General features: G+C 43.3%; 4 non-coding genes across 4 annotated transcripts; all 4 read left to right on the top strand.

The window, feature by feature from the left end:
- The first annotated feature begins 1,092 nt into the window (after nucleotides 1-1,092).
- On the top strand, nucleotides 1,093-1,166 carry TRNAI-GAU (transfer RNA isoleucine (anticodon GAU)). Its single transcript has one exon. It is a non-coding gene; the product is annotated as a tRNA-Ile (tRNA).
- Nucleotides 1,167-4,759: 3,593 nt separating this feature from the next.
- On the top strand, nucleotides 4,760-4,833 carry TRNAI-AAU (transfer RNA isoleucine (anticodon AAU)). Its single transcript has one exon. It is a non-coding gene; the product is annotated as a tRNA-Ile (tRNA).
- Nucleotides 4,834-8,425: 3,592 nt separating this feature from the next.
- On the top strand, nucleotides 8,426-8,499 carry TRNAI-AAU (transfer RNA isoleucine (anticodon AAU)). Its single transcript has one exon. It is a non-coding gene; the product is annotated as a tRNA-Ile (tRNA).
- Nucleotides 8,500-12,092: 3,593 nt separating this feature from the next.
- Nucleotides 12,093-12,166, top strand: TRNAI-AAU (transfer RNA isoleucine (anticodon AAU)). The gene has a single exon. It is a non-coding gene; the product is annotated as a tRNA-Ile (tRNA).
- Nucleotides 12,167-14,056: the final 1,890 nt, after the last annotated feature.

The following is a 14,056-nucleotide window of genomic DNA, read 5'->3' as shown; positions in this document are numbered from 1 at the left end:
GACAGCTACCTTATTCTCTGTCTTTACTGGCACATTTTTTTGAGACAGATGATGATGGGAAAACTTCAAAGCCCTGAAGATTACCATCAACTCCATCTATTTCCATGACCTCCGACTCTCTAGGAAAGACCACTTGAATCGACAGGATCAGTCCAACACAGTAGCTCTCCAGCCAGGTTTGCTGGCATCTGTTGCGAGGAATTCAGGAGCATCCAGGTGTATTAGTGTCCACTTAGACCAGTGGTCTTCAAACTCTTTAATGCCGCATCCACCCAATGGGAAAAAAAACCATTGGTGCCTCCCCTCTGAATTGTCCACAATTCTTCTATTAAATTGACACTGTTTAAATATGTCTACACCTATTTAAACATTGCAGTTAAGTTCTGTTACTGTTTTAAAAATGCAATCAAATACATGACCCCAAATATACTATTCTGGTCAGGCCTGCCCTACTAACCAATTGCAGCGTCATGCTCTGCTGAGTAAACTGATCTCACGACAGTGAGGAATGCACAGGCCGGGTGGTGCCCGGCGCACAAAAGCGCGCCTTCTTGTGTTGTACGTCTCTTCGCGCAAATGCAAACTCAGATTTCCTGCACTGTGGTCGGCAGGAGAGACATGGGAAGGCGCAGTAGGGAAGGCTTGAGCAACGAACCGTTGGCTATGTTTTGTTGTTACTTTGTTGACATGAGCTCAAGTAATTTGAAGCAGAAGGAACGGCCAGACCTAAAAAAAAAATTCTTACCTCCAACGCCGAATAACCACTATAATTATAATATCTCAAAAGCAGCTGGCCTTGTAAACTTAATGACCAAGCAAGCCGATGCATTTTGGGTTTTGTTGTAAAAGAATAAAAATACTATCCCTCCTTTCCTTTTTTTCCGGCAACAAGCGATGTTACAAAGATATCACAGCACACAGTGAGATTGAGTGAAAGAAGAGGCACTGAGGCTGGCGTGCAGCACTCCACAGCTCTTGTTATTGTAATCCAGACAGGGGGCGGAAGGAGAAAAGTATGAAGGAATTGCGATAGTGAGACCAACTCTTCTATCTATCTGCATTACATGGAAAAAGGATATCTTTAGTCCTCATGGCTGGTTAGCTCAGTTGGTTAGAGTGTGGTGCTGATAACACCAAGGTCATGGGTTCGATCCCCGTACGGGCCAGGTTGCATTTTTTCTCTCAACTAAACTCTTTTTTTCTCATTTAATCAAGCTCTTATAAATCCATACACTCTGTTGCTCCAGTATACGTTCAATTTCCATTAGTCCTTCTTTTGCCACTGCTGACCAAAGCTCAAGCCGGCAGCGCCAGTAGAACAACACAAGTGCAAGGGATTGTCTCTCCAAGATGGAGACACTGCCTCAGACTATGTCTCGTGAGAGGTGGAGGGAGACCAAGAGCTGATTGTTAGATGCGTGGGGATAAGAGGAACATAACTCAGGTGAACAGATTCTGGATAGTGATGCTATAGCTAGGATCAGCAACGTTACAGGGGAAAGGATAGGAAAATAATTAGGTGGCAGAAGTATAGGAGTGGCTACAAGGGGGTGTGTCTCTTAAGAGGGCCGAAAGATACACTGAAGGCGAAGGTGAAGTGAAAGAAGAAAGAAAGATCAAAGGAAGTCGACAGTGATTGAGAGAAAACTCACAAGGGCAAATTGAGCAAAAGACAAGGCCTGGGGAGTTAGACTACTTCAATGCAAATTTACGCCGCAGATGAGCATGACAACTGACCCTTGTACAGTGGTGCTGAAACAATTTTCAGTGTGGGGGTGCTGCCATCAAAGGGCTTCTGAAAATCCAGGAATCATACAAAGAACTAGTCCTGCGGAATGAGCCACGCACATTCAGAAAGAGTGGTGATGCGTTGGTTACTTATTGGTAATCTTCATTAGCCTTAGTCCATTGCGTCCTTGTGACAGTCATTACAAAGTAAGGTGATGTCACCTTCCAACAGGAAGAAAGAACAGGAGGATCCTTAAATGCTAGCCCCATGCACCCAACCTGGGTGCCAAGCCCTTGCCAAAGGACTGATGGGAAGGTGGGCAGGATGTAATGTTTGTGACAAAGACAAGATGGACTAAGGGTAATGCAGAGTTCAAAACATTGGTACTCAAATGCAAAAGAGAAAAATTATTAAGCCATAATGCTTGACAAATGTATGCTCTGAGGACCAAGTAGCCACCCTAGGAATTTCCTAGATTGTTACTCACTGGAATTCAACCCAGGAGGTGGCCATTCCTCTCGTAGACCATCCCTGAACTGGAAGATATTCTAAAAAGCCTTGCAAAGCCAGAAAAATTGACAACTTAATCCACCTACTCAGAGTCATAAAAGTCACCTTCTTGTCTTTTCCAGGCTGTCCAAAAGTCACAAACAAGGAGTCGGTTTTCCTGAACTGCAGAGGCCTGGTGACATGAATGAAAAGAGCTCTTTAAACATCAAGTGTATTCAGAAAATATTCCTCCGGAGAGGAAGGAGAGGGAATGAAAGAAGGAAGAATTATTTCCTAAGATCTATCAAAAATAGACTTAACCTTTGCAGCAAAGGTAAGGCTAGGCCTTAAAGTTACCCCATCTTCCAAAGTATCAAATGAAGAGAGGACAGCATTTTAAGGCTCCCAGCTCGCAAATTGTTCTCAGCAAGGTGATAGGAAATAGGAAAATAAATTTATAGGAAACAATCTTTATGTCTACAGTATCCAGATCCTCAAAGAGATAAAATTGCAAAGCCTATAAAAGAGTAGGAAGATTCTGAGTTGGAGAAAAGGGATTTTTCAACTGGTCTTACAATTGACAATAGATCAGAACAGTCTAGACACCAAAGATTGTAACATCTTCGAAGGTACAGAAAAGTCCCTAAAAACCTTTATCGCAAAGCAATGAGCTTTCAGTGTGGAAAGAGATTCAAGTGAAATCCATTCAGAAGAAAATGCAAAATAGCAGACAAACTACAGGTAGGTGCCAAAAGATCATGAGCAGAACATCACGTCTCAAAAGACTTCCAGTTCTTTGAGTAAGACTTCGAAGTAGAAGGCCTGCTGGAGTGCTGAATTAACTCCACTAAGGAAGAGGAAAGACCCTTTGCTAGCAGTCCAGACTTCTCAACCTCCAAAGCGATAGAGTGAGTTGGAGCAAGAAGGTCAGGGATGACGTTCTGAGAGAGACACACTTGAGCAGTACCCAAGGAGGTAGAAGAGCCAGGGGTTCAGAAGAGGAAACCATGACATCTCTGGCCAATAAGGGCCCACAAGAATAAAGTTCCCTCGCCCCTGCTGAGACTTGAAGAGAACCATCTGGATCAATAAAAAGTGGGGGAACGTATAAAGGAGACTTCTCAGCCACTTTATCACCAATACGTTCACTACCTAGGCTCCTTGTTCCGGAAGCCTGGATCAGAATCGACAAAGATGAGCATTGTCCTTGTTTGAAAAGAGATCCAGAAAGGGTTTCACAAACTCTCGGCATATCTCTCAAAACAACGACCTGGATAACGTCAACTCCAGCAAATTTGGAAACCTCCAGCTGTCTGCCATCACATTGTCGGTGCCCTTGATGTGTACTGCCGACGTGTGCAACAGGTTGATCTCTGCCCAATAACCCAATTGTTCTGCTATTGCATTGAGGGATTTTGAATGCATGCTTCACTGTTGGTTAATGTAAAAGACAGCTACCTTATTCTCTGTCTTTACTGGCACATTTTTTTGAGACAGATGATGATGGGAAAACTTCAAAGCCCTGAAGATTACCATCAACTCCATCTATTTCCATGACCTCCGACTCTCTAGGAAAGACCACTTGAATCGACAGGATCAGTCCAACACAGTAGCTCTCCAGCCAGGTTTGCTGGCATCTGTTGCGAGGAATTCAGGAGCATCCAGGTGTATTAGTGTCCACTTAGACCAGTGGTCTTCAAACTCTTTAATGCCGCATCCACCCAATGGGAAAAAAAAACATTGGTGCCTCCCCTCTGAATTGTCCACAATTCTTCTATTAAATTGACACTGTTTAAATATGTCTACACTTATTTAAACATTGCAGTTAAGTTCTGTTACTGTTTTAAAAATGCAATCAAATTCATGACCCCAAATATACTATTCTGGTCAGGCCTGCCCTACTAACCAATTGCAGCGTCATGCTCTGCTGAGTAAACTGATCTCACGACAGAGAGGAATGCACAGGCCGGGTGGTGCCCGGCGCACAAAAGCGCGCCTTCTTGTGTTGTACGTCTCTTCGCGCAAATGCAAACTCAGATTTCCTGCACTGTGGTCGGCAGGAGAGACATGGGAAGGCGCAGTAGGGAAGGCTTGAGCAACGAACCGTTGGCTATGTTTTGTTGTTACTTTGTTGACATGAGCTCAAGTAATTTGAAGCAGAAGGAACGGCCAGACCTAAAAAAAAAATTCTTACCTCCAACGCCGAATAACCACTATAATTATAATATCTCAAAAGCAGCTGGCCTTGTAAACTTAATGACCAAGCAAGCCGATGCATTTTGGGTTTTGTTGTAAAAGAATAAAAATACTATCCCTCCTTTCCTTTTTTTCCGGCAACAAGCGATGTTACAAAGATATCACAGCACACAGTGAGATTGAGTGAAAGAAGAGGCACTGAGGCTGGCGTGCAGCACTCCACAGCTCTTGTTATTGTAATCCAGACAGGGGGCGGAAGGAGAAAAGTATGAAGGAATTGCGATAGTGAGACCAACTCTTCTATCTATCTGCATTACATGGAAAAAGGATATCTGTAGTCCTCATGGCTGGTTAGCTCAGTTGGTTAGAGTGTGGTGCTAATAACGCCAAGGTCATGGGTTCGATCCCCGTACGGGCCATGTTGCATTTTTTCTCTCAACTATACTCTTTTTTTCTCATTTAATCAAGCTCTTATAAATCCATACACTCTGTTGCTCCAGTATACGTTCACTTTCCATTAGTCCTTCTTTTGCCACTGCTGACCAAAGCTCAAGCCGGCAGCGCCAGTAGAACAACACAAGTGCAAGGGATTGTCTCTCCAAGATGGAGACACTGCCTCAGACTATGTCTCGTGAGAGGTGGAGGGAGACCAAGAGCTGATTATTAGATGCGTGGGGATAAGAGGAACATAACTCAGGTGAACAGATTCTGGATAGTGATGCTATAGCTAGGATCAGCAACGTTACAGGGGAAAGGATAGGAAAATAATTAGGTGACAGAAGTATAGAAGTGGCTACAAGGGGGTGTGTCTCTTAAGAGGGCCGAAAGATACACTGAAGGCGAAGGTGAAGTGAAAGAAGAAAGAAAGATCAAAGGAAGTCGACAGTGATTGAGAGAAAACTCACAACGGCAAATTGAGCAAAACACAAGGCCTGGGGAGTTAGACTACTTCAATGCAAATTTACGCCGCAGATGAGCATGACAACTGACCCTTGTACAGTGGTGCTGAAACAATTTTCAGTGTGGGGGTGCTGCCATCAAAGGGCTTCTGAAAATCCAGGAATCATACAAAGAACTAGTCCTGCGGAATGAGCCACGCACATTCAGAAAGAGTGGTGATGCGTTGGTTACTTATTGGTAATCTTCATTAGCCTTAGTCCATTGCGTCCTTGTGACAGTCATTACAAAGTAAGTTGATGTCACCTTCCAACAGGAAGAAAGAACAGGAGGATCCTTAAATGCTAGCCCCATGCACCCAACCTGGGTGCCAAGCCCTTGCTAAAGGACTGATGGGAAGGTGGGCAGGATGTAATGTTTGTGACAAAGACAAGATGGACTAAGGGTAATGCAGAGTTCAAAACATTGGTACTCAAATGCAAAACAGAAAAATTATTAAGCCATAATGCTTGACAAATGTATGCTCTGAGGACCAAGTAGCCACCCTAGGAATTTCCTAGATTGTTACTCACTGGAATTCAACCCAGGAGGTGGCCATTCCTCTCGTAGACCATCCCTGAACTGGAAGATATTCTAAAAAGCCTTGCAAAGCCAGAAAAATTGACAACTTAATCCACCTACTCAGAGTCATAAAAGTCACCTTCTTGTCTTTTCCAGGCTGTCCAAAAGTCACAAACAAGGAGTCGGTTTTCCTGAACTGCAGAGGCCTGGTGACATAAATGAAAAGAGCTCTTTAAACATCAAGTGTATTCAGAAAATATTCCTCCGGAGAGGAAGGAGAGGGGATGAAAGAAGGAAGAATTATTTCCTAAGATCTATCAAAAATATACTTAACCTTTGCAGCAAAGGTAAGGCTAGGCCTTAAAGTTACCCCATCTTCCAAAGTATCAAATGAAGAGAGGACAGCATTTTAAGGCTCCCAGCTCCCCAATTGTTCTCAGCAAGGTGATAGGAAATAGGAAAATAAATTTATAGGAAACAATCTTTATGTCTACAGTATCCAGATCCTCAAAGAGATAAAATTGCAAAGCCTATAAAAGAGTAGGAAGATTCTGAGTTGGAGAAAAGGGATTTTTCAACTGGTCTTACAATTGACAAAAGATCAGAACAGTCTAGACACCAAAGATTGTAACATCTTCGAAGGTACAGAAAAGTCCCTAAAAACCTTTATCGCAAAGCAATGAGCTTTCAGTGTGGAAAGAGATTCAAGTGAAACCCATTCAGAAGAAAATGCAAAATAGCAGACAAACTACAGGTAGGTGCCAAAAGATCATGAGCAGAACATCACGTCTCAAAAGACTTCCAGTTCTTTGAGTAAGACTTCGAATAGAAGGCCTGCTGGAGTGCTGTATTAACTCCACTAAGGAAGAGGAAAGACCCTTTGCTAGCAGTCCAGACTTCTCAACCTCCAAAGCGATAGAGTGAGTTGGAGCAAGAAGGTCAGGGACGACGTTCTGAGAGAGACACACTTGAGCAGTACCCAAGGAGGTAGAAGAGCCAGGGGTTCAGAAGAGGAAACCATGACATCTCTGGCCAATAAGGGCCCACAAGAATAAAGTTCCCTCGCCCCTGCTGAGACTTGAAGAGAACCATCTGGATCAATAAAAAGTGGGGGAATGTATAAAGGAGACTTCTCAGCCACTTTATCACCAATACGTTCACTACCTAGGCTCCTTGTTCCGGAAGCCTGGATCAGAATCGACAAAGATGAGCATTGTCCTTGTTTGAAAAGAGATCCAGAAAGGGTTTCACAAACTCTCAGCATATCTCTCAAAACAACGACCTGGATAACGTCCACTCCAGCAAATTTGGAAACCTCCAGCTGTCTGCCATCACATTGTCGGTGCCCTTGATGTGTACTGCCGACGTGTGCAACAGGTTGATCTCTGCCCAATAACCCAATTGTTCTGCTATTGCATTGAGGGATTTTGAATGCATGCTTCACTGTTGGTTAATGTAAAAGACAGCTACCTTATTCTCTGTCTTTACTGGCACATTTTTTTGAGACAGATGATGATGGGAAAACTTCAAAGCCCTGAAGATTACCATCAACTCCATCTATTTCCATGACCTCCGACTCTCTAGGAAAGACCACTTGAATCGACAGGATCAGTCCAACACAGTAGCTCTCCAGCCAGGTTTGCTGGCATCTGTTGCGAGGAATTCAGGAGCATCCAGGTGTATTAGTGTCCACTTAGACCAGTGGTCTTCAAACTCTTTAATGCCGCATCCACCCAATGGGAAAAAAAAACATTGGTGCCTCCCCTCTGAATTGTCCACAATTCTTCTATTAAATTGACACTGTTTAAATATGTCTACACCTATTTAAACATTGCAGTTAAGTTCTGTTACTGTTTTAAAAATGCAATCAAATTCATGACCCCAAATATACTATTCTGGTCAGGCCTGCCCTACTAACCAATTGCAGCGTCATGCTCTGCTGAGTAAACTGATCTCACGACAGTGAGGAATGCACAGGCCGGGTGGTGCCCGGCGCACAAAAGCGCGCCTTCTTGTGTTGTACGTCTCTTCGCGCAAATGCAAACTCAGATTTCCTGCACTGTGGTCGGCAGGAGAGACATGGGAAGGCGCAGTAGGGAAGGCTTGAGCAACGAACCGTTGGCTATGTTTTGTTGTTACTTTGTTGACATGAGCTCAAGTAATTTGAAGCAGAAGGAACGGCCAGACCTAAAAAAAAAATTCTTACCTCCAACGCCGAATAACCACTATAATTATAATATCTCAAAAGCAGCTGGCCTTGTAAACTTAATGACCAAGCAAGCCGATGCATTTTGGGTTTTGTTGTAAAAGAATAAAAATACTATCCCTCCTTTCCTTTTTTTCCGGCAACAAGCGATGTTACAAAGATATCACAGCACACAGTGAGATTGAGTGAAAGAAGAGGCACTGAGGCTGGCGTGCAGCACTCCACAGCTCTTGTTATTGTAATCCAGACAGGGGGCGGAAGGAGAAAAGTATGAAGGAATTGCGATAGTGAGACCAACTCTTCTATCTATCTGCATTACATGGAAAAAGGATATCTGTAGTCCTCATGGCTGGTTAGCTCAGTTGGTTAGAGTGTGGTGCTAATAACGCCAAGGTCATGGGTTCGATCCCCGTACGGGCCATGTTGCATTTTTTCTCTCAACTATACTCTTTTTTTCTCATTTAATCAAGCTCTTATAAATCCATACACTCTGTTGCTCCAGTATACGTTCACTTTCCATTAGTCCTTCTTTTGCCACTGCTGACCAAAGCTCAAGCCGGCAGTGCCAGTAGAACAACACAAGTGCAAGGGATTGTCTCTCCAAGATGGAGACACTGCCTCAGACTATGTCTCGTGAGAGGTGGAGGGAGACCAAGAGCTGATTATTAGATGCGTGGGGATAAGAGGAACATAACTCAGGTGAACAGATTCTGGATAGTGATGCTATAGCTAGGATCAGCAACGTTACAGGGGAAAGGATAGGAAAATAATTAGGTGACAGAAGTATAGAAGTGGCTACAAGGGGGTGTGTCTCTTAAGAGGGCCGAAAGATACACTGAAGGCGAAGGTGAAGTGAAAGAAGAAAGAAAGATCAAAGGAAGTCGACAGTGATTGAGAGAAAACTCACAAAGGCAAATTGAGCAAAACACAAGGCCTGGGGAGTTAGACTACTTCAATGCAAATTTACGCCGCAGATGAGCATGACAACTGACCCTTGTACAGTGGTGCTGAAACAATTTTCAGTGTGGGGGTGCTGCCATCAAAGGGCTTCTGAAAATCCAGGAATCATACAAAGAACTAGTCCTGCGGAATGAGCCACGCACATTCAGAAAGAGTGGTGATGCGTTGGTTACTTATTGGTAATCTTCATTAGCCTTAGTCCATTGCGTCCTTGTGACAGTCATTACAAAGTAAGGTGATGTCACCTTCCAACAGGAAGAAAGAACAGGAGGATCCTTAAATGCTAGCCCCATGCACCCAACCTGGGTGCCAAGCCCTTGCCAAAGGACTGATGGGAAGGTGGGCAGGATGTAATGTTTGTGACAAAGACAAGATGGACTAAGGGTAATGCAGAGTTCAAAACATTGGTACTAAAATGCAAAACAGAAAAATTATTAAGCCATAATGCTTGACAAATGTAAGCTCTGAGGACCAATTAGCCAACCTAGGAATTTCCTAGATTGTTACTCACTGGAATTCAACCCAGGAGGTGGCCATTCCTCTCGTAGACCATCCCTGAACTGGAAGATATTCTAAAAAGCCTTGCAAAGCCAGAAAAATTGACAACTTAATCCACCTACTCAGAGTCATAAAAGTCACCTTCTTGTCTTTTCCAGGCTGTCCAAAAGTCACAAACAAGGAGTCGGTTTTCCTGAACTGCAGAGGCCTGGTGACATGAATGAAAAGAGCTCTTTAAACATCAAGTGTATTCAGAAAATATTCCTCCGGAGAGGAAGGAGAGGGAATGAAAGAAGGAAGAATTATTTCCTAAGATCTATCAAAAATAGACTTAACCTTTGCAGCAAAGGTAAGGCTAGGCCTTAAAGTTACCCCATCTTCCAAAGTATCAAATGAAGAGAGGACAGCATTTTAAGGCTCCCAGCTCGCAAATTGTTCTCAGCAAGGTGATAGGAAATAGGAAAATAAATTTATAGGAAACAATCTTTATGTCTACAGTATCCAGATCCTCAAAGAGATAAAATTGCAAAGGCTATAAAAGAGTAGGAAGATTCTGAGTTGGAGAAAAGGGATTTTTCAACTGGTCTTACAATTGACAATAGATCAGAACAGTCTAGACACCAAAGATTGTAACATCTTCGAAGGTACAGAAAAGTCCCTAAAAACCTTTATCGCAAAGCAATGAGCTTTCAGTGTGGAAAGAGATTCAAGTGAAATCCATTCAGAAGAAAATGCAAAATAGCAGACAAACTACAGGTAGGTGCCAAAAGATCATGAGCAGAACATCACGTCTCAAAAGACTTCCAGTTCTTTGAGTAAGACTTCGAAGTAGAAGGCCTGCTGGAGTGCTGAATTAACTCCACTAAGGAAGAGGAAAGACCCTTTGCTAGCAGTCCAGACTTCTCAACCTCCAAAGCGATAGAGTGAGTTGGAGCAAGAAGGTCAGGGATGACGTTCTGAGAGAGACACACTTGAGCAGTACCCAAGGAGGTAGAAGAGCCAGGGGTTCAGAAGAGGAAACCATGACATCTCTGGCCAATAAGGGCCCACAAGAATAAAGTTCCCTCGCCCCTGCTGAGACTTGAAGAGAACCATCTGGATCAATAAAAAGTGGGGGAACGTATAAAGGAGACTTCTCAGCCACTTTATCACCAATACGTTCACTACCTAGGCTCCTTGTTCCGGAAGCCTGGATCAGAATCGACAAAGATGAGCATTGTCCTTGTTTGAAAAGAGATCCAGAAAGGGTTTCACAAACTCTCGGCATATCTCTCAAAACAACGACCTGGATAACGTCAACTCCAGCAAATGTGGAAACCTCCAGCTGTCTGCCATCACATTGTCGGTGCCCTTGATGTGTACTGCCGACGTGTGCAACAGGTTGATCTCTGCCCAATAACCCAATTGTTCTGCTATTGCATTGAGGGATTTTGAATGCATGCTTCACTGTTGGTTAATGTAAAAGACAGCTACCTTATTCTCTGTCTTTACTGGCACATTTTTTTGAGACAGATGATGATGGGAAAACTTCAAAGCCCTGAAGATTACCATCAACTCCATCTATTTCAATGACCTCCGACTCTCTAGGAAAGACCACTTGAATCGACAGGATCAGTCCAACACAGTAGCTCTCCAGCCAGGTTTGCTGGCATCTGTTGCGAGGAATTCAGGAGCATCCAGGTGTATTAGTGTCCACTTAGACCAGTGGTTTTCAAACTCTTTAATGCCGCATCCACCCAATGGGAAAAAAAAACATTGGTGCCTCCCCTCTGAATTGTCCACAATTCTTCTATTAAATTGACACTGTTTAAATATGTCTACACCTATTTAAACATTGCAGTTAAGTTCTGTTAATGTTTTAAAAATGCAATCAAATTCATGACCCCAAATATACTATTCTGGTCAGGCCTGCCCTACTAACCAATTGCAGCGTCATGCTCTGCTGAGTAAACTGATCTCACGACAGTGAGGAATGCACAGGCCGGGTGGTGCCCGGCGCACAAAAGCGCGCCTTCTTGTGTTGTACGTCTCTTCGCGCAAATGCAAACTCAGATTTCCTGCACTGTGGTCGGCAGGAGAGACATGGGAAGGCGCAGTAGGGAAGGCTTGAGCAACGAACCGTTGGCTATGTTTTGTTGTTACTTTGTTGACATGAGCTCAAGTAATTTGAAGCAGAAGGAACGGCCAGACCTAAAAAAAAAATTCTTACCTCCAACGCCGAATAACCACTATAATTATAATATCTCAAAAGCAGCTGGCCTTGTAAACTTAATGACCAAGCAAGCCGATGCATTTTGGGTTTTGTTGTAAAAGAATAAAAATACTATCCCTCCTTTCCTTTTTTTCCGGCAACAAGCGATGTTACAAAGATATCACAGCACACAGTGAGATTGAGTGAAAGAAGAGGCACTGAGGCTGGCGTGCAGCACTCCACAGCTCTTGTTATTGTAATCCAGACAGGGGGCGGAAGGAGAAAAGTATAAAGGAATTGCGATAGTGAGACCAACTCTTCTATCTATCTGCATTACATGGAAAAAGGATATCTTTAGTCCTCATGGCTGGTTAGCTCAGTTGGTTAGAGTGTGGTGCTAATAACGCCAAGGTCATGGGTTCGATCCCCGTACGGGCCATGTTGCATTTTTTCTCTCAACTATACTCTTTTTTTCTCATTTAATCAAGCTCTTATAAATCCATACACTCTGTTGCTCCAGTATACGTTCACTTTCCATTAGTCCTTCTTTTGCCACTGCTGACCAAAGCTCAAGCCGGCAGCGCCAGTAGAACAACACAAGTGCAAGGGATTGTCTCTCCAAGATGGAGACACTGCCTCAGACTATGTCTCGTGAGAGGTGGAGGGAGACCAAGAGCTGATTATTAGATGCGTGGGGATAAGAGGAACATAACTCAGGTGAACAGATTCTGGATAGTGATGCTATAGCTAGGATCAGCAACGTTACAGGGGAAAGGATAGGAAAATAATTAGGTGACAGAAGTATAGAAGTGGCTACAAGGGGGTGTGTCTCTTAAGAGGGCCGAAAGATACACTGAAGGCGAAGGTGAAGTGAAAGAAGAAAGAAAGATCAAAGGAAGTCGACAGTGATTGAGAGAAAACTCACAAAGGCAAATTGAGCAAAACACAAGGCCTGGGGAGTTAGACTACTTCAATGCAAATTTACGCCGCAGATGAGCATGACAACTGACCCTTGTACAGTGGTGCTGAAACAATTTTCAGTGTGGGGGTGCTGCCATCAAAGGGCTTCTGAAAATCCAGGAATCATACAAAGAACTAGTCCTGCGGAATGAGCCACGCACATTCATAAAGAGTGGTGATGCGTTGGTTACTTATTGGTAATCTTCATTAGCCTTAGTCCATTGCGTCCTTGTGACAGTCATTACAAAGTAAGGTGATGTCACCTTCCAACAGGAAGAAAGAACAGGAGGATCCTTAAATGCTAGCCCCATGCACCCAACCTGGGTGCCAAGCCCTTGCCAAAGGACTGATGGGAAGGTGGGCAGGATGTAATGTTTGTGACAAAGACAAGATGGACTAAGGGTAATGCAGAGTTCAAAACATTGGTACTCAAATGCAAAACAGAAAAATTATTAAGCCATAATGCTTGACAAATGTAAGCTCTGAGGACCAATTAGCCAACCTAGGAATTTCCTAGATTGTTACTCACTGGAATTCAACCCAGGAGGTGGCCATTCCTCTCGTAGACCATCCCTGAACTGGAAGATATTCTAAAAAGCCTTGCAAAGCCAGAAAAATTGACAACTTAATCCACCTACTCAGAGTCATTAAAGTCACCTTCTTGTCTTTTCCAGGCTGTCCAAAAGTCACAAACAAGGAGTCGGTTTTCCTGAACTGCAGAGGCCTGGTGACATGAATGAAAAGAGCTCTTTAAACATCAAGTGTATTCAGAAAATATTCCTCCGGAGAGGAAGGAGAGGGAATGAAAGAAGGAAGAATTATTTCCTAAGATCTATCAAAAATAGACTTAACCTTTGCAGCAAAGGTAAGGCTAGGCCTTAAAGTTACCCCATCTTCCAAAGTATCAAATGAAGAGAGGACAGCATTTTAAGGCTCCCAGCTCCCCAATTGTTCTCAGCAAGGTGATAGGAAATAGGAAAATAAATTTATAGGAAACAATCTTTATGTCTACAGTATCCAGATCCTCAAAGAGATAAAATTGCAAAGCCTATAAAAGAGTAGGAAGATTCTGAGTTGGAGAAAAGGGATTTTTCAACTGGTCTTACAATTGACAATAGATCAGAACAGTCTAGACACCAAAGATTGTAACATCTTCGAAGGTACAGAAAAGTCCCTAAAAACCTTTATCGCAAAGCAATGAGCTTTCAGTGTGGAAAGAGATTCAAGTGAAATCCATTCAGAAGAAAATGCAAAATAGCAGACAAACTACAGGTAGGTGCCAAAAGATCATGAGCAGAACATCACGTCTCAAAAGACTTCCAGTTCTTTGAGTAAGACTTCGAAGTAGAAGGCCTGCTGGAGTGCTGAA

The sequence above is a fragment of the Pleurodeles waltl genome, chromosome 12, assembly GCF_031143425.1.
Source record: "Pleurodeles waltl isolate 20211129_DDA chromosome 12, aPleWal1.hap1.20221129, whole genome shotgun sequence".
NCBI lineage: Eukaryota > Metazoa > Chordata > Amphibia > Caudata > Salamandridae > Pleurodeles > Pleurodeles waltl.
This window is presented reverse-complemented; position numbering and strand designations above follow the sequence as displayed.